This window comes from Camelus dromedarius, chromosome 22 (assembly GCF_036321535.1).
Source record: "Camelus dromedarius isolate mCamDro1 chromosome 22, mCamDro1.pat, whole genome shotgun sequence".
NCBI lineage: Eukaryota > Metazoa > Chordata > Mammalia > Artiodactyla > Camelidae > Camelus > Camelus dromedarius.
In genome coordinates, this window is record NC_087457.1 from 4,430,349 (window position 1) to 4,450,897 (window position 20,549).

A 20,549-nucleotide genomic window follows, 5' to 3' on the forward strand; every position below is an offset into this window, starting at 1 on the left:
TGAAAACCTTAGAACTGAACAAACTTACCCCACACAAAATCCTTAATATCCTAGTAGTTTGTCTTTCAGAAATCTTTTCCCACAAAGACAAGAAAAAAGGGAAAGGCAGATCCGTGCAGTATTTCCACGTTGTCAAAGACCAAAGGCCGATACAAAAGAAGAGATTGTAAAAAAGATAAAGAGGCTGAAATCAATGTCCGGGAAACCTAGCTAACAATCCTAAATGGCCCAACTTAACTAACCTCAGCACTGCTGCATCAAGAATGGGGCAAATAGCACCTAGTGGATTTTTTTTTTAATAAATAAATAATAATCCAGTTCCTACCACAGGCAATTATGAGAAGACTGAGTATAATTTCTAACACCAACTATTGTACAAATCATAATTTCTACTTGATTCAAACTGCTTCTTCTATAAAATTTGAATCTTTTTATTCTTAAGACAAATTTGTGGCCTATGACCTAGTGATAAAATTTTCAACTCGCTTGTATTCAAAAAGTTCACCATAGTGAGAGTTTATTACATCAAGTATTCCTTTTTGGGAAACCCATGTGCCTTGTCACTCTCTTTCATAAGATTTCCTGTGGAAAATTCAATCCTTCATTCAGGAAAAGGCTGAGCAATATATCTCATGGAAAACCTTCATAAAATGCAACACAAGAAAATGAAAATGACAGTGAGCAGCCCGTGAAGCCGGCAGACACACAGTGCATGGCTGTGTTCCCGCCTCGACTTTCTGTAACCAGCAGGGAAAATGTGCATTTCAAGAAATAGACATAAACACTTTTCAGGACCTGAGCACACAATTTCCCTTTCAGGGTTTAGTGGGCTTCCATTTAATTCTATGAGAAATGTTTAAAACAACAGAACAACAGCTGAGATAGGGTTTAAAGTAACTTTCATGTCTTAGTGAAAATAAAGCCAACTGATAGTTATCATTTTTACTTTATTTGATCTCACTCTCTTACTTTACCTCCCCAACCTCCTCCAGAAAATGATTGTGAACATTCCCTCCTGTGTCAGAAGGCTAAGTAGAAAGTACCAATGAAATGGAGGTTTGCTTTGTTGTTTTATTTTTCAAAACAAACATGTTTCATTCATGTGATTTAATAATTAACATCAGAAACAAAGTCTACTCAATAAATGGTAGCCAAAATATGTCATCATAGCTGCTCATCAGGTTTAGCCCCACGTTACACACTTTTACATGGACATGTGCCATGTGCTGTCATGGGAAACGGTGAGTGGGGACAGGGCCTCTGTTCTCACAGGGAACACGGCCTGGTGGGGGAGGTGTTGTTCAATCATTGCCCTTTTTTTTAATGTACTTAGAAATTATGGGAAATGTTATTTAAAAAGAACAAAATGAGACAATGAAAGTGAAAAATACAAGGACAGTTTTTAGGCTGAGGGAAGACAGGAAACCTCTTTGAAGAGCTGACACTCCACTGAGACCCAAAGGACAACTCCGGTGCTGCAGGTGAAGGGCAGGGACACATTGATAAAGGGCTGATATCCAGAATATACCAAAATCTCTTTAAACTCAAAAAGAAGGATGAACAACCTGATTAAAAAATGAGCAAAATGCCTGAACACAGACCTCATCGAAGAAGAAATCTAGATGCCAAAGAAGTCTATGGAAAGATGCTCCACAGCATCTGTCATCAAGGGGCTGCAGACTGAAACAGCGAGGTACCACTGCACACCTGTCAGAACTGCCAAAACGCAGAACACTGACAGCACCGAATGCTGGTGAGGATGTGGAGCGTCAGGAATTCTCATGCATTGCTGGTGGGAATGTAAAAGGGCCCAGATACTTTGGAAGACGGTCTGGCAATTTTTTACAAAACTAAACGTACTCCTAACATATGATCCGGCTACTGTGCTCCTTGGTGTTTACTCGACGAAATGGAAACTTATGTCCACACACAAAACTGCATACAGATGTTAATAGCAGCTTTATTCATAATCACCAGAACTCAGAAGTAACTAAGCTGTTCTTCAGTAGGTGAATGGATAAACTGTGGTCCAGCCAGAAAATGGACTATTATTTGGTGCTAAAATGAAATGAGTTATCAAGGCATGGAAAGACATGGAGGAACCTTAAATGCTTATTACTAAGTGAAAGAAGCCAATCTGGGAAGGTACCGCAACTGTCTGATTCCAACTATATGGTGTTCTGGGAAAGGGAAAACCACAGAGACTAAAAGATCAGTGGCTGTCAGAGGCTAGAGGGGAAGGAGCAATGAATGAGGTGCAGCACGGAGCATTTTAAGGTCACTAAGACAGACTACTCTGTATGATGCTGTGACGGTGGATACATGTCATTGCACATCTGTCCAAACCCACAGAGTGCACACCACCAAGTGTAAATCCTAGTGTCAAGTCTGGGCTCTGGGTGATGATGACGTGTCAGTGCAGGTTCACCCATTGTCACAAATGCACGCTCTGGTGCAGGCGTCAATAGTGAGGAGGCTGTGGGGACAAACTGCAGTTCATACACCGAATCCAGCCCCAGCCACCACTGTTAATAATGCTCTGTGGGTGTGTGGAATGTCCGGCTGCTCTGGCGTCTGAACAGCAGAGCTGAGCAGCTGCACCAGAGATCAGGAGGTTTGCAGACCCTGAAATACTTACTCCCAAGCCCTTGACAGAAAAAGTCTGCTGAGCCCTGTTCTAAACGAATCAGAATTCACCCTGATGAGACAGGAAAGCAGGGCCCAAACCAGGCATGGTTAATGGGACTGAAGCAATGTTTTAGTTCCAACACCTTTGCTGAAGTCCTGCAGATCCAGCGACAGACTGTAGCCAGGAAGCATCTGCAGAAGGAGTCGGTAGCAGGCCTTCCCACCAGGCTCTGGGATGCCGGGGGCCGCGCGCTGAACGGGGGCCACCTGCTTGAAGAAGGCGGACTTGCGTTGGAAGCCGATCAAATCATAGAGCTCGGAGAGGATGCTGCACTGCTGAATTCTCTCCTAGGAATGCTGAAGCACAGGGAGAAAAGCAACAAGCATCTGAACGAAACATGTAATTGAAAAAAGACCCGTAAAAAATTTTCCCTTATAACAGAGACCCAACGACACAGGAAGGAAGAGGAAGGCTGACTTCATGCACTGATGGGACCGGATGCAGAAATGCAGGGACGCAGCGCTGTGCAGACGCTCCAGACCCCCTCTGGGCCCCACCATTCCGAGTTCCGCCTCTCCTTTTACTAGAAAGTTCCGTATTCCCTGAAACAGAGGAATCTGCTACCTAAACATGGGACACAGAGATGGGAAAGAGGAAAAGGAAGGGAAAGTAAAGGAACAACAGTTCATCTAGACCCTAGGGTTTGGGCGGGACTTTCACCAAACACACAACCTCTCAAAGCACAGAGCACACAGTGAGAGGCTGACAGAGTGTCTGCGACTTCTGCTCCTTAAACACCAGCTACCTGCCAGCACACGCTGTGCCCGTTACTGAATCATTACAATCATTTCAGAAACTATTACTACCCCGGCTCACAGGCAAGGAAATCTGAAATTCGGGGAGGAATTATTATCATCCTGGACAAATTCCCACGGCCCAGAAGTGTCAGAGCCTCCGGCAGACCCTGGACTAAAATGCTCCTCATCACCACGGGCCCTGAGCCTCAGGCTGAGGCCACGTCATGTCTGCACGGGCCCAGAGCACGAGTCTGTGGGACAGGGAGTGGTCCCACTTGAAGTGCCAGGCCAAGGCCCTCAGGAACCTATGTAATGTAACCAAATCCCCAAACTCATTTCTAACACACTGCTCTGTACGGGAGGACTGCTCGGTACATCTGGCTTATCACCTGTGCACAGGCTTTGAAGGGGCCCAGACAGTGACATGACGTCCCAATGGAAGTGGCTCGGAGACCGCTTCATCACAGGACAGACTCTCCCGGCTTCCAACGTTAACTCTCCATTCCATTTCCAACTGGAAACTAACTTTAGACTTGTTTTCCTCTCCAGAAACAAAGAGAGTGGTAACATCAGATGGAAACTCAAGACTGAGGAAGAGTCTCCTGGCCATTTGGAAGGATAGGCTGGGGAGGGAACAGAGACAGGGATCAGAAAGACCCGTGTTCCAGTCCAAAGTCTGCACATCACTCGCTTTGAGTTTCCTTATTAATACAGGTGATAAAATCTAATTATGATTGTTGGGAAAACTAAATGAAATAACGTATGCCACTAGCATAGGTGTAAAATCCTCCATGAGTGTTCCAGAAATGGACGTGACCATGGTTAGATACTGTCTGCCAAGTCTTGTGTGCTAAGTTCACATCAGCCAGCCAGAGATGTGCCAGAGAATGCCTCAACAGCCAGCAGCCTTCTCCAACTTGGAAACTCACAGTGTCCGAAGTACAGGCAGCGGTGGATGCTTTGGGACACTCTGGAGGTAACACTCCAGTGATGACTTTAAAAAGCTGGGGAGAATTTAGGGGACCATACAGTTCAAATACAGAAAACTCATTCCATGTCTACAAATATTCATCTCGAGCCATGATGATTCAGAGAGGAAATACATATTCAAACGTTCATCATTTTCCCACATAAGTGCATCAAAACAACTTGGAAAGAATGTAACTTTCTTTTCTAGATAACACAGTGGGTATTACAAGGTTTGTACTGAAAGCCCTCCGTGTAAATCATCTGCAAACATAACTGGGTCCATTATCAGTCATCATCATTTGAAGGGAAGGATGGAAAAGAACAAAGCCAAGCTAATACGCTCCGGTATTTTGTTGCGTTATGATGTCACAGAGGAGACGGACAGGTCATCAAGGAACCACTCTGCCGTGATCACGGAGCCGGAGAGCGGGATGGGCGGAAAGATGTATGGCGCAGCCATAGCTGTGCCCGCGCTTCTAGGCAGGTACCCCGTCACTTCGACAAGGTGTCAAAAGTGTATGCCCACGTCCTCATCACCTGTCATGCATTAAAGAGAAATGGAAACCTATAAACGGCCAATAACCTCGGTGGGTACACCGTCCAAAGAGCAAAGTCACAGTTTGACAACTGGTCATCCCGGTTCCCTGGGATTCATTATTGGAGAACCTTAAAAACCACTCCTCTGTCCTCAAGAAATGCTGCCTACTTGTCCTATCTTTGGCTCAGGGATACAGCACGTTCACGTGGACTTTAATGTCTGCACAGATTTGACTGTCTTTCTCCAGGTTCACTTGTCCATTCTGAAGAGGTCTGAGTTAAGTCCAAATTCCATAAGATCAATTCCCTCCAGTGACAACTCAACGAGTCTGCAATTACAAACCAACTGAACAGGACAGTTCCTCAGCTAAAAATGTCACCCACCCTTCACTGATTTCTTAATCTCCTCTCCTGGCTAATTGCAACAGACTAACACCACCCTCCACCAAGTTCCCCAACTATGTCAAATAGAAAGTAAGGTCCATAAAAGATGAGACAACTCCATAGTCACCTCTGAATTCCTAGCATATATTAATGTCAATAAATAGAACTATGATTATGGCTTCTTTCCTTTAAAACCTTTCTGGTTATTTAAATGAGACCATGGAAGGGAGGTGTTTGGGTCCAGTATCTTGATCCAGAAGACTCTGGAGACCTTTTTCGGAATGGCTGCCCACTGATTCATTCAAAACACAACTTCTCTTTCCGGGAGGAGCTGTGATTTTCTGCCAGGAGTTTGTTGTCACTCTCATGCCAGAACAGATTTAAACTAAATACTTACATTGGATATGTTATTTTCCCCCGCTTCCAAAAAAATTGACTTTCCTTACTTCCTTGCCTTGAGGAATGCTTTTTTACTTTTCTTTCTAATTCACCCTTTTATACAGAAGGATTTAGTATGTGCTTGGTCTTACATAAGAACAGCCATCCAACTCCCAGTGTGAGAGGCCTGGGGCTCACCTCCTGCCCTCCTGTCAAGGCAATTGAAACTCAGTTCAGGAGCCAACTGGCCCCCCAGGGCTTCTAAGGCTCGCGTATCTCCCAGAATCCTTGCTTTCTGGTTTGACTTGGCTTCTGAGGATTTCCCCTCAGTTTCTTGACAATTAGTTGTGCAGCTTGAAAGATGAGGAAGGAAGGTCTTATTTCTTAATCAGCATTTTAAGGAACTTATGTAATGAAGGTTTTCAAGAGTTTTTGAACCCTCCATTGCAGAGACAGAAAACACACTAGATATTTTCTAAATCTAGCTATCATGTGCATTTTTTTCTTTGCTTTTGTTTTCTTAACTGCTAACAGACATTTTTAATTAAAAAATAAAATAAGGCCCCAAATAGTATAGAACATTGAAGAGGAAACAAAATTAAAGGGCAAACACAGAAAAATTATAATTACTCTACAAAGTTAATAGAAAACATACACTATGGATCAGATCAGCAATTCTCAGTAACAGCTAATTGAAACCTGACCATGAGGTAAAATGTCTCTCCTGTCAGGAGACGGCCAACAGAAAACAGAATTAAATCAACAAACTAAAATTCTAAGTCTGGCGAGGTAGAGAAGTCTACCAGCTAAATGTGTTTTCTTCTGGAAAAGAGGGAGACACACAAGATCTTTTCTGTGGAGCCTGAGCCCAGGTGAGGACGGTGAAGTGAGCTCTGTACGTACCCAATTAGCAAAGTGAGTGATGAATAAAGAGACGTGAGCTTTGATGACAGAGATGATGCTACTATTCACTTGTCCTGTAAGTATGTCTTCACGTTCAATGATCAATACCTCGGCATCCTCAGGGATTGAGATTATAGGAAAATGCACAGCTCGGGCCTAGAACTCCTCTATGATTGGGGCACTGCACTTAGATGATTCAAGGGCACCTCCAACTCCACCTGCAAATAGCTGATTTCACGGTGCTCCTCCCATAGCCGTCCTGCCCAGGGCCCCTTGTCGGGGTCAAGGTCTCTCTGCCTCTCCCAGCTCAGTCCCATCACTCATAGATGTGACTGGGCCCCTCCTTCAGGGCCCAATTTCCTCAGTCAACGAGTCCCACCACCAGCACCTCACCTACCAGACTCTCACTGGCACTCCCTCAGCACTAACTCTGTGCTGGGGACCACACTGCACATTGCACACACGTTATCTCACTGGATCTCCACAGAAGTCCTGGGAAGTCGGTATATCACTGCTTCAAGTAATAAGATAAATTGTTTCACTTCCTTGAGTGTGTCATCCAAAGTGACACGGCTACTGAGCCACAAACCTGGGACTGAAAATCACTTGAAAATTGAACACTGCTACACCTCGCAGCCACCCTACTCTGACTTATCACATCACCTCCTGCCGAGCCTTCTAAATGTTTCTAAGCATTCTACAAGACAAAAGTGATCTACGAGAGCACCCCTCTCCCCTAATTAAAATCTGACAATGACGTTCCACTTCCCTTAGGAGAAAGCCACACCGGGCCTGAGCACAGCCCAATGGCCCGGCATCCGCGTACCCTGCGCGGCCGCGCTGCCTCACCCACCACGCAGCGCTACATGTGCCGTGTCCAGGACAGGGATGCTGACTCCGTACAACCCGGGGCTCGTCTCACTCAAACAATGATCACCCTCTTCAGTGCTGACTCTCAGAAAATTGTTTTCTCTGGATGAATCAATATCTTTTTCCTTACAACTTCCCATCATTGATAATGAGCTCCCCCCAAAAGAGAGAAGAGCTAATCCTCAGACTCCTTATCTGTAAAGTGTGAATAACAAGGAAATATGAGAGGTGTTAAGCGAAATAATATTCATATGAAGCTAAAGGACAATTCCCAACATACAGTAAGCACTCAATATGTGCTTACTTAATATTAAAAAGAATATAATGCATTCCAGCAACCTTAAATCAATGCTTTATGGCTTTGTCCAAAAGACTACTGACAAACTATTGGACGAACACCTTTGAGCAGATCCGCCCAAGCGTACTGGGATAGGTAAGCCTTGACTCCAGTTACAGCTGCAGCCAACCATCACTACGGGGCGGGGGCAGTTTGCTCAAACTCGTACATGTTGCTTGAGCATTTAATTGTCACTAATGAATAAAGACAGGTGTTCTTTAGTCAAAACTCCTGAAACATAAATCTTCAAAGATTGATGCAAATTAGTTTCAAGTACAACACTCTCACTAGAAATTATTTGAAAATTATAGTCTTAGCTCCTCCACACATCGAAAGGGCATTTTCTTAATGTATCTGACTATATACACTGAGAGGATTGTTTAAAAGAAATTAAGATGAAGCCATAATGAATAAGCTTTCAGTATAATCTGCACAAAGCCCCACCCAAGGGTCTCACTTCTCAATTCCACATAGGTGTTCAGGTAGCTTAACCTGGGTCTTGGTTTCTTATGACACGGGGGTGGGAAGAATTGTGGATAGATTTATGTAGCAAATATAAATCTAGGGTATTTGCTGTGTAGGAATGCTACAAATAAATAAATTGATATATAGTCCCACCCTTAGGAAGCTCAGCCTTTTCAATTACAACAGCACTAAAAATAAAATGAGAGATACATTTATCAAAATTTTACAAGATTTGCACATTGAACATTTTGAAGTATCACCAAAAAAAATTAAAAGATCGACATATATGGAAGGCATCCCATGTTCATGGAATGGTAGACAATATTGTTAAAAATGTTAAGACTCCCCAAAATGATCTACAAATTTAATGGAATCCCTATCAAAATTCCAGCTGACTTCTTTGCAATAATTGAAAAACTGATGCCAAATTCATATGGAAGTACAAGGGAACCAGGTCAGCCAAAACAATCTTGAAAAAGAAGAGCAAAGTTGGAGGACTCACTCAAATGTTACTACAAATCTATAGTACTCAAGTCATTATGGTACTGGCATAAGTTTGGATGCATAAATCTATGAGACACAATAAAAAATCCAGGGGGGAAAGTTACATTTACAGTCATTTTTCCAGAAATGTGCCAACAACACTCCATTGAAAGAATAGTCTATTCAACAAATGGTGCAGAGACACCTGGGTATCTGAAGGCAAAAGAATGAATCTGGAATCTGGACCCCCGTATTTTATTTAACAAATAAAATATTAATTCAAAATGGATCACAGACGGAAATGTAAAAACTAAATGTATAAACTTTCTAAAAGAAGACATAGTTTAAATCTTTGTGGTCCTAGGATAGGCTATGGCTTCCTAGATACAATACCAAGAGCACAAGTGAAAAAAAAGAAAGATAAAATGGACTTCATCAAAATTAAAACCATTTGTTACAAAGGACATCATCAAGAAAGTGAAATGAAAGGGGAAGGGGTAGCTCAAGTGATAGAGTGCGTACTTAGCAAGAAAAATAAAATGAATAAATCTAATTACCTCCCCTAGAAAGAAATTGTTTTAATGTTTTAAAAAAGTAAAGTGAAACGACAATCTGCAGAATAGGAGAAAAATTTTGCAAAGCATATATCTAATAAGAGACTAGTATCCAGGATATAAAACAAATGCTTACAACTGACCAATACAAAGAAAATCGACCCAATTTTTAAATATGCCAAGTATTTAAATAGATACACAATTGGCCAATAAGCATATGAAAAGATGCTCAGCATCACTAGCGAAATCAACATCAAAATGAGATCTGATTTTACACTCACTAGGATGGTTATAATCAAAACATGGACAATAACAAGTGTCGGTCAGGAGGCAGAGAAATGGGAACCCTCAATACGCAGCCGTTGGAAAGGGGCAATGGTAGAGCTTCTTTGGAAAAGCCTGGTGTTTCCTCAAAAGGTTAGAATTATATGGCACAGCAATTCAACTCCTACATATAGAGTCATACGTCAGTATCCTCGGGATTTCGTTTCAGGAAACCCCCACCCTGGATACCATAATCCAAGGATGTTCGAGTCCCTTTACAATCAGACATCTGGATCCATGAAGTGGAAACTACAGATATGGCGGGCCAACTGTACAGCCAACAGAATGAAAATATATTCTCACAAAACTTGCACATCAATATTCATGGCAGTATCATTCAGAGTAGCCAAAGGTTACAAACAATATCCATCCATCAATGAACGGATAAACAAAATTACCAAGAATAGTCCCACAAACATTTGGTCATTGAATCTTTGACAAAGGAGGTGAGAACATACAATGGAGTAAAGACAGCCTCTTCAGAAAATGGTGTAGGGAAAACTGGACAGCTGCATGTAAATCAATGAAGTTAGGCTACTCCCTCACAGCATACACAAAAATAAATTCAAAATGGCTTAAAGACTTAAACATGTAGACAAGACACTATAAACCTCTTAGAAGAAAACATAGGCAAAACATCTGACATACATCTCAACAATGTTTTCCTAGAGCAGTCTACTCAAGCAATAGAAATACAAGCAAAATAATACAAGTGGGATCTAATTAAACTTACAAGCTTTTGCACAGAAAAGGAAACAAAAAGCAAAACAAAAAGACAATATATGGAATGGGAGAAAACAGTTGCAATAAATGAAACTGACAAGGGCTTAATTCCCAGAATATGTAAACAGCTTTTACACTTAATAAGAAAGAAAAACAAGCAATTCAATTCAAAAATGGGCAGAAGTCCTAAAGAAACATTTCTCCAATGAAGACATACAAATGGCCAATAGGCACATGAAAAAAATGCTCAATATCATTATCAGAGAAATGCAAATCAAAACTGCAATCAAGTCTCACCTCTCACCAGTCCGAATAGCCATCATTCAGAAGTTCACAGATAAATGCTGGAGAGGCTGCGGAGAATTGGGAAGCCTCCTACACTGTGGTGGGAATGCAGTTTGGTGGAGCCATTGTGGAATACTGTATAGAGGTTCCTCAAAAGACAAAAAATGGACCTCCTATATGACCCAGCAATCCCAATCCTGGACATATATCCAGAAGGAACCCTAACTCAAAAAGACACTTTCACCCCAATGTTCACAGCAGCACTATTTACAATAGCAAGACATGGAAGCAACCTAAATATCCACTGAAAGATGACTGGATAAAGAGACTGTAGTATATTTCTCCAATAGACTACTGTTCAGCCCTAAAATAATAACAAAATAATGCCATTTGCAGCAACATGAATGGACCTGGAGAATGTCATTCTAAGAAAAGTAAGCCAGAAAGAGAAAGAAAAATACCATATGAGATCGCACACATGAGGAATCTTAAAAAAAAAAAAATCAATAAACAAAGACACAAAAAGATAAACTTATCTACAGAACAGAAACAGACACAGAGACATAGAAACCAAACTATGGTTACCAGAGGGGAGAGGGTGTGGGAAGGAATATATTGGGAGTTCAAGATCTTCAGATACTGAGTATGTATAGAATAAACCGCAAGTTTATACTGTATAGCACAGGAGAATATATTTAATATCTTATAGTAACTTATGTTTAAAAAGAATATGAAAATGAATACAGTTATGTTCCTATTTAACTGAATTGTTGTGCTGTACACAAGAAACTGACACAACATTTTAAACTGACTAGACTTCAATGAAAATATTTTTAAATAGACCAAAAACGAAAAAAAAGAAAAAGGATATTATGAAACCAAAAGAATAATGTACTGACTCAGGCTACAATATGGATGAACCTTGAAATTTTATGCTAAATTAAGCCAGACACAAAAGGACAAATAGTGCCCATTAAGGTGAACTGTTTCTAAGCGTTTACTGTACTACTTCTGTAAATTTTCCGGAGATTTGAATTCTATCAATATCAAAATAAAATGTACTATTCATTAAAATCATAAAACGCTTCCTCACAGGAGGGCTTTAATTATTAAATGCAGAAATGCATGTAAAGCTCCTGGAAAAACACTTTGCACGTCCACACACAGACACTGCTGTCACTGCCTCTCAGAGGGTGGTGCCAGCGCTGATGAAGGCTGCCTCCACTCACTGCCCTGCAGACAGGAGTGAGGGCATGGGCTCTGACAGGCAGGGTGAGCGTGACCCTGGGTCAGACACAGCCATGCCCCAGACTCTGCGTTACCCAACTTTCTTATACAAACTGCAACATGTAATTTAAACACGCTACAGGGATGTATCTTACAACACAGGGAATACAGCCAATGTTTACAGTAACTATAAAAGGAGCATCTATTGTACACCTGAAACATATCATTTTAAATCAGCTATATCTTTGTAAAAAATTAAAAAATAATTTAAAAATGTTATCACTTTAATATTCAATTTGGTTTTTAAGTAACTACTAAACAGCTTAGAATGTATAAAAGCATTTAAGTGTGCTGTTTGTTTACATATTTATTTACTTTCAGCCTCCTGCTAGAAGAGAAATTAAACAATTTTTTTAAACACACCTTAACAACCATAACAACAAAAAGGCAAAACTGAAAGTGAAGAGAAATTGGAGATTCAATACTTAAATGAAACCAGGGGGAGGTAAAGTCATAAAAATGGATTCCCTGGAGTCAGGGCAAGTGTTAAAGGCCGACTAGAAATTCAGCTGTAAGATTCTTGGCAGCTACAGCAAAAAGAAAAGATCATGGGGGGGTGGTAGAGTGTGTGCTTAGCGTGCACGGGGTCCCAGGTTCAAGCCCCAGGGCCTCCACTAACAGATAAATACACCTAATTACCTACCCCCCGCAAAAGAGTCCCAAAGAAAAGAAAAAGAGAGATTTCTTTCCAAAAAAACCTGATATTAAATTTGGATTAAATACTTAAAAAAAAAAAAAAGAAATATAGAAAAGATGAGTGACACTGTGAAGGAAAAGCCCAGCTGGGCTAACGAGCTAAGTCACAAATCTAAGTGTGATAAGTGTCGGTTTACTGATCTAACTATTGCTGGGCTAACTCGTAAATCTGAAGTTTAGTGTCAATTTACTGGGCTAATAACCTAACTCGTAAATCCAAGGTCAACAATTGTCAGTAACGTGATCTGTTCCAAAATCATAAGCTTCAGTGTACTGATTCCTTGCTTTTTGTTGTTTGAGCCTTATTGGCTAATAGACCCTTACTTGTAATTAACCCTATAGAACCTCATGTGCAGGTCTTGGAGGTGCTCAGAGCTTCGGAACAGGAGCCCCTCTGAGCCCGCCAGCATAATAAATCTCAGTGCTTGTTTCTTGTCTGGCCTGTTTTTTCCGTAACAACACAAGCGATAATGCCCTTGAGATAAATATGTGATGGCTGCTGGCAGGTCCCCATGTCTCAAGTGGCAAAATCTGAAACATCCTCACCACTCAGAGTCATCATAAGCTCACTCCACACTTCCCGCTGTTAAATGCAGGAGCACAGGCAGGGCCCGGCCTTTGCTCTCTCTGTGTCATCACAGTGAGACAGGATGGAAGGGGACAGAGCACAGCCATTCAAGGAAGGCCACAGCAATTAACATCAAAATGGTGAAGGATTCAAACCCCAGTAGGCCTTGAGGCTCAGGATGAAGAGATTTAACTTCTAGCAGAGCTTGAGCTTCATTATACACCCATTGTAATAGTAACATGGTGAATAACATGCCCCAAGGTACCATGGCATTCCCAAGGCTAGCCACAAAATGTCAAAGGGTGGGAAATGGCCAACTCCCCGGGAATCCCAGCCCCTTGCCCTTAGGCTGTTCCTTCTACATATTAGCAAATGAAACCACCAAGCCCAAGAAAACGAGCAACACAGCGCCACCTCGCGGTCACCCCTCTCTCTCCCTCTTCGGAGAAAGCCCACACTCTGTGGAGTGTGTACCTACTTTTAATCTGAGCACCCAAATCCCACACCTCGTGGACTTTCTGTTGCCTTTCAATGTGTCTCTGTGAATAAATCTACATTTCCTCAACACTGGCTTGCTCTTGAATACTTTACTGCACGAAGCCAAGGAACAAAATCTGGTGGGACACATCCCAGGGGCTCAACCAAAGCCTGGGACACAGCCCTTCTCATGCCCCACATCTGTTTTCTTGTATCAACAGGACTGGGTTGTGAAGGGAGCTCTGAGGCCCCAGCTAAGGGACAGAAGCCACCCCCACGGCTCGAATTGGCTGGCAGCCTCTTCCCCAGCAGGGGCCTTGGGGTCTGCCCGGTTCTCTGTGTTTCTCTGTTGTGCTGACTTCCCAGCCACAGAGCGTTCTCCCTAGGCCTGTCCCCACAAAACCCTTCTCTCCAAAATACAAGCACATCATGTCACAATCCTCTTGTTCAACCAGGAAATGCTTAACCCACTTTTTCCCTCCACAGTAAAGTACCTAACTGTCCTCCCTCCCATCCCAACACTTCTTTCTTTTTGAGAACTCTGCACTCCCCACACACCATCCTGAACGCAGGTGCCTTGCTGGCTGGGACCGAGATGTTTCAGTCTCACACAGCGGGCATCCTTTCACTTTCCCCTTGTTACCATAAAAAAGCCTTTCCTGAGTCACCCACAAATCTGATTCTGAACTTCATAAAGTGCTGAGATTGCAGTCACTGTGTGCATACCTCCCAGGTTTTGACTAAGTTTCCTTCACGAGATCTTCATTAAGGAGCTGCATCAAGAAGTCGAAAGAGGATATTCTTACATCAGAGCGGAGGAGCCTGCAAGAAATTTAAATGGCTTTCAAGAGAGAGTTAACCAGGGACAGACAGGTCGCAGGTCCTAGTCAACAGTGTCATGAGGCAAAATGTTCTTCAAAGACTCAGAGTGGCTTCTGAACATGGAGTCGGCAGGGAGGAGGTGACACGCAGTGAGTGGGGTGAGTGACACAGGGTACGCTCCCCCAGCTGGGGAAGAATTGGATTTTGTTCTAGTTTTCCAAACAATTTCTTAATACCTTTTTCTCCTATTGTCACATACCATTTCCTATGATTTAAGAATATCAATGTCAGTCATTTGGGCCGCTTGGGAGAGGCAACATGATGCCATTCACAGGGCTGGGACATGACAGCCACACCAGTCTAGGTTGAAAGACCAGTGGGGGTATTTCCATGGTGATCACGGGCATGCAGCAAACTCCCCAGCTTCAATGACCTCATCTCAAAGGTGGGGCAATAAAACTACCAAGAAAAGTGCGTGATGATTATGGAAGACATCTGTTTACTAGGTAAGTGCCCGTGACAGCTGCAGCTTAATGGGGAATGAGTATGATTAACAAGGCCCTGTCTACCTGGCCACACGCTCCCTGCCTTCCTGCCTTGGTGCAGCAGCAGAGTTTGTTTAGCTGAGATGAACGCCCCCAGAGCAGCCCCGACGGGAAAGCTCGCAGCTCTGCATTGTGAGGCGTGTTCTTTTCCTTCTCAGTGCTGATCACAGTTTGCTGTCATCTGTTTTTATGTTTATCCCTTTTGTAACTTCCTCTCCTCCAGAGATTTTGCTCAAGCAGCGCAGGGCCAGGTGTGTCTTGCGGCCTGCCCGATATTCTGGGCTGGGAAACAGCCGACCACACATCTGGCTCTGGTGCTGAACGGAGAGGGCAGAAGGCCCTGGGGCCCATGCTGAACCGAGGCCCATGCACCCAAAATTATGGTCTGACTTTGGGCAAATTACACAGTCTTCTTTACCCTGAGATTCCTCATCTGTCCATGAAAATAACTGGCCATGGCACACAGAGTTACCAAGATTAAAGGAAATCACCAAATTCACAACATATTCAAGGGGCTACCAGTGCATCCTCAACAGACAAATGCTGCCTTTACGGCTCTGACACATGCCAAGCGGGGCGGCCACACACAGTGAACACTGCTAAGTGCTTCATGTGTGCTACAATACTCTTTAGAACTTACAACAATCCCAGGAAGAAACGAATATTATCATGCCCATTTCACAGATTCACCAACAGGTTAAGAGAGGTTACATTCTACTCCAAGGCCGTATGGTGAGGAAATGGCGATTTATACTGGAATCTGGGCCCAGGCTTAGGCTCCATCTCTCTCCCATCCACCTGACCACTTGCCTATGAATTCCACCTGTCCAATACACAAGTTTGCAGCCGGCCAGCTCTTAAATGCAATGTGTGCCACCATTTGTCAATGTTGGTTAATTACCATAAACTGTTCCCAGAAACCACTACAGAAAAGAAACGTGGACTTAAGGAATTCTGCTTTGCGTTCTCCTGTAATGTGCAGAAACCCTTCACTACACGACCAAATCCAAATGTATGCTTCCTCCATGTTTATGTTTGCACACGGCTTATTAAAGTAGAATGTACCTGCAGTAATTTCATCTCGGTTGCTTTCCAAGGTTGCAGATTATCCATAATCAGTCCGTGAATGAAAATACTACAATGTGAATGAAAATACTGCAACCATATTCAGTAAACAAAGAATGCTGAAACCAAGTCATCAGCGGCTGCTGCCACCCCCCAGGGAGGGCATGCCTGCAGCCCAGCCTCTCAGCCACTCACAGTGGTGCCCTCTGAGTGGACTCAGAGTAAGAAAGGACAGGATACTGGCCCTAGATACCTAGGTACCTGCCAAAGGGATGAATTCAATGACACAAATATTTGCTTCCTCCCATACATAGAAAAGCACTAAATACTTGATCTTGAGATATCTGGTTTTCTTTAGATAACAAGCAATATTTTATTGTTCCAACTACCTGGTCTTTCTTGTAAAACTTCTATATATCCTAGCTCCTCCCCTACCTCTTGGGAGCAGTCCCTCAGAGTGATCTGAGAGGTTGCCATCCCGGATCGAGTCCTCCAGCCAAATAAAACATAACTCTTAACATTTAGGCTGAACGTTTATTTCAATGAAGTCCCGGAATAGACAGAACTCATCAATTCTGTAATGGAACACACTGGATCAGGAAACAAAAGCGTGTTTTAGTCTGGAAAAACTACGGTTTCCTCTTTCTTCCAGTCATTATACAATCCCACCAGAACTCATTAATTTGCTGTCTGCTCATCTGGCAACCAAACTCAGAGAAGAGTCAACTCAGCAGAGTGCTCTACTCGGGAGAACACCCCGCAGCAGCACTGCAGGCTACCTGTCCTCCCGCACGCTCTGCTGACCCTTGGTGTCCTCCGTGACGACCAGGACAACGGAGCTGTTCCCAACAGCTGCGAAGTCCCACACGTTAAATAAATCATTTTATTTTATACGATATTTTACGTGTATACCCATCTCTGAAAACAGCTTTGCTAGAAGCCCAAATCTTCAGCATCAATCTGCAAAGGCAAATCCGGTCCGCAAGGGAAAACAAGACTTAAGACGAAGCTAAGGCGTCCAAAGTACTCTCAACAACCTAAGGCCTCCAAAGTCCCCTGCAGGACCTTCAACCAAACTGCCTGCAGGCCTGCAGCTGCAGGCGGCAACATGTCTGCTTTTAAAGCAACCCCTTCCTGCCCTCGGGCACTACAATGTCCCTCTACGCCCTCCCATCTCAGGGTAACAGCAGCCGCTGCAGAACCTCACAGGGCAGCACTGACAGAACTGGACAAAGAGGATCAGAGCTAAACTAAGCCTTCTGATGACACGAGCTTGTCACTCTGTCACTTTACAGATGAAGATATATATAGAGAGAGGTGGGGTGATCTTGCTCAAAGTCACACAGCTAATAAGTGGCAAAGTCTATAACTCTGCTCCTCCCTCCGGTGTGACGCCCCAGCTGGGACGCCCACAGGGTTCTCTCCTGCCTGCCGGACCAGTCCTTTACTGTCACTCATAAAACACCACAGGGTCTGACCCTAGCCTAATTTTCAGCATCTTTTCCCTGCAGTCTCGCAGGAACAAGGCGGTTCGGGCCATTGTATGACTTCTGGCTCCCAGAAGCCTCCGTGCTCAGGCTGGTCTTGCCTGTGCATCCAGCACCCTGCTCAGAGGCTCTTCCTCCCCGGCAGGAGGACTTTTCCACTCTCCGCATGACACCCCCTCAGGAAAGCCCTCTTCTCGCCCTCAGCTCAGCAGGTGTCCCAGGCCACATCCCGAGCTGCCCCATTAGGACTGCGGGTGCCCAGGTTTGCTAGTCAGACCAGCAGCCTCAGAGCCAGGGTTTATGCCCGGGTCACCCTGCAAACCTACTGCCCTCCTCACATCCTCCAGCCAGCAGGTCACCTGAAAGTCGCAGCAAGTGCCCCACCAAATCCCGAAGTCTCTTCATTTGCCAGCACCGCTGATGACTGGTCTCCAAACTTTGGTCAGTTTTGCACAAAACAGCAGCTTCCACTGTGAAGCAGGGGGTTTTCTCTTCTGCTCCCCATCCTTACTGGAAACGTCTAGGGAAATGAAAAGGCCTTTTCTCAACCCTTTTCTGATGACACCCACCCACCCACAATACTCACATGCTCAAGAGCTTTGGGTAAACCTGATTTTGTTTCCCTTACGCTAAGGGGCTCAAAACACTGCGGGATTCTTTCTCTTTTGAGGGTATTTTTACTCAGTATATCGGCTTTAATCTGTTTTTGTCTCTCTCTTCAATATCCCTAGAAGTTGCCACTTCTTATTCCCTTCAGCAGCCTCCCTCCCAACATCTAGTCTAGGAAATCAGCTGTGATGAGGGGCCCGGGGTCAGTCACAGAAGACGCAACTAAGGCACAGAGAGGTGACATAATTTGCCCGAGAAGATCAGCTTCAAGCCCCAACACTGTGTGTCACGTCCCTCTGTTTAACACTTATGGTAAGCAAGCGAACTTTTTGTAGATTATGGTTATAAACAGATGAGGTATGAAAATACATACATGGACACACATCAACTCTAAGATGTTCATTAACTCCACTATTTTGTTTCTATTTATTTTATTTCTATTAAAAAAAATTAAGAACCTCTGCAGTCAATATAGCAAAATGTTACTGGGCTTTAAATACAGAATATAGAGGTTTTAAGTGTGTCATTACTCATCCTTATCTGTATGTTCACAACACAAACTGATTTGAAAGTCTCTCTCCCCTCCCCCTACTCACTACTGGCTCTCACCTGAGCTCCAAAACCACACATCTAACAGCCTTTCACTTTACACACAGCTGAACTTATCAGTTATCCCCCAGAACTCCCTCAACAGATTTCCCTCCTCAGAGCACAGCAGGACCATCATTTACCTCATTAATCCACCCAGAAACCTGTTGCTTACTCCATCCTACCTTCACAGACATCATTCAGCCTTTCCTTTTTACCATCTAAACATGCCTTCAATCTGTTCGCTTTTACCCGCTGACCATCCAACCGCTCAAGTGGAAGCCACCAACACTGCCCACCTGGACTCACGAGTCTCCCAAGTGGCCCCAAAGCCACTCTCCCCTACTTGAGACAAATGGGATTGTGTCACTCCCACGCTTTTAGGACTGTTTTCAAACCCACTGTTCTTAGAAGAAACTCCAAGTTCTTCACCTGATGAATGTCTTTGCCATCAAATTGTCAGCTCAGGGAGGGGAGGACACGCCCTCTCCCCTAGGACCTGCCCTCTGCCAGAGCATCAGCTTGGGAGGACCTGCTGAGCTACACCAGCCTGTATTCTAACCCTGGTCTTGAGTTCTTAGCAAACTGCTTCAACTATCCATACAAATCCAAGGTAGATTAGAAAGATTTTAGTTGTTGAGCTAGACTATTGATTTGGGGATTTTGCACTAGCAACCTGCAAGTACATGTTCTAATGATTCTGTCTTCTTAAAACCACACCCAGATTTAAGTAGTATTTGTGGAATGTCTTCGGAGTAAAAGGGACTGTACTTTTGCAGACTTTATGTTTTATACCATGAACAACACGGACAGGGTCACAAATGGAACCCCCTCACAAGTGACAGAAGACAGGTGACAGGCATATAGCAACAGGTCACAAAGATGGTAAGAGCAAAGTTGTTTCTCCAACCCCCCAAAAAATTTTTGAAAGAACTGAAAACTCTGAATTTTGAAAGTAAAATACTATCATATAAAGAAATAAAATAATCCTCTTCATCAGTGTTTCAAGATCTGACTCCAGAAATTTTAGCATGCCATATTGAATCCTAGCACAGAAAAATCAGATGGACTAGTGGTGAGTAAGTTCCAGGAAAACTGCAGTAAGTCCTCCACTTGTAAAAGGACATAAACTCACCTGTCGAAGATGAATGTAAACCGCATTCTGGAGAAATTCGGAAGCTCCCAGGCTCTGCTTCTGGATGGCAAGGACACGGACAGCTTTGAAGCATGCTTCTAACTCAGTCACCAGCATTCTTACACTGCAGGGGGAAACGGAGGCCCTCAGTCAAGAGCAGAGGTGTTCCTGTCGTGTCTCGCAGGCCGTACCTCGGGGACTCAGTGCCCTGCAGCAGCCCGGCCCCAGGCGAGGACCCGCAGCATGGCCCACCCAAGCAGGAGGTGCACTGGGCTTGAGAAAGCCCATCCCCGATGGGGGCAAGAGTGGCTGGTGGGTTTGAGTGAACCTATAAATGCCCGTAGAAATATGCCTGCATTCATTCAAGTGATACAAGCAACAGTAGCAGGCTATTTAACAAAATTTCAACTGTCAGTGGAAATTTACCATTCCTTTCTGCTTGTCCCCTGCACTCTGAGACAGGCTTAGGCTCTCTCACACCGGCAGCTCTGATGCAATAGTTGTGAAGTCGTTTTACTTTGCTGCAAGTGTCCTCGCTCCCCGTGTGGCTGTGACTGTCATCTCTTAACACAGTCAGATGTCTTCCTGGATCTCTCCCTGCGTTCCTTGCTCCTGCTTCTCAGATCCTAAGA

At 43.7% G+C, this 20,549-nt stretch overlaps 1 protein-coding gene across 3 annotated transcripts in view; it reads right to left on the reverse strand.

Annotated features, from left to right (window-relative positions):
- Positions 1-1,051: 1,051 nt before the first annotated feature.
- LOC135318885 (uncharacterized) overlaps positions 1,052-20,549 on the reverse strand; it is a 174,427-nt gene continuing 154,929 nt past the window's right edge. For all 3 annotated transcript variants that reach the window (XR_010377285.1, XR_010377284.1, XM_064477376.1), the window contains 5 exons: positions 20,344-20,543; positions 19,918-20,041; positions 17,945-18,105; positions 14,393-14,488; positions 1,052-2,985 (listed from right to left, as the gene is read on the reverse strand). The gene's annotated coding sequence lies outside the window, so the exon portion shown is untranslated. The remainder of the gene's footprint in view (positions 2,986-14,392; positions 14,489-17,944; positions 18,106-19,917; positions 20,042-20,343; positions 20,544-20,549) is intronic.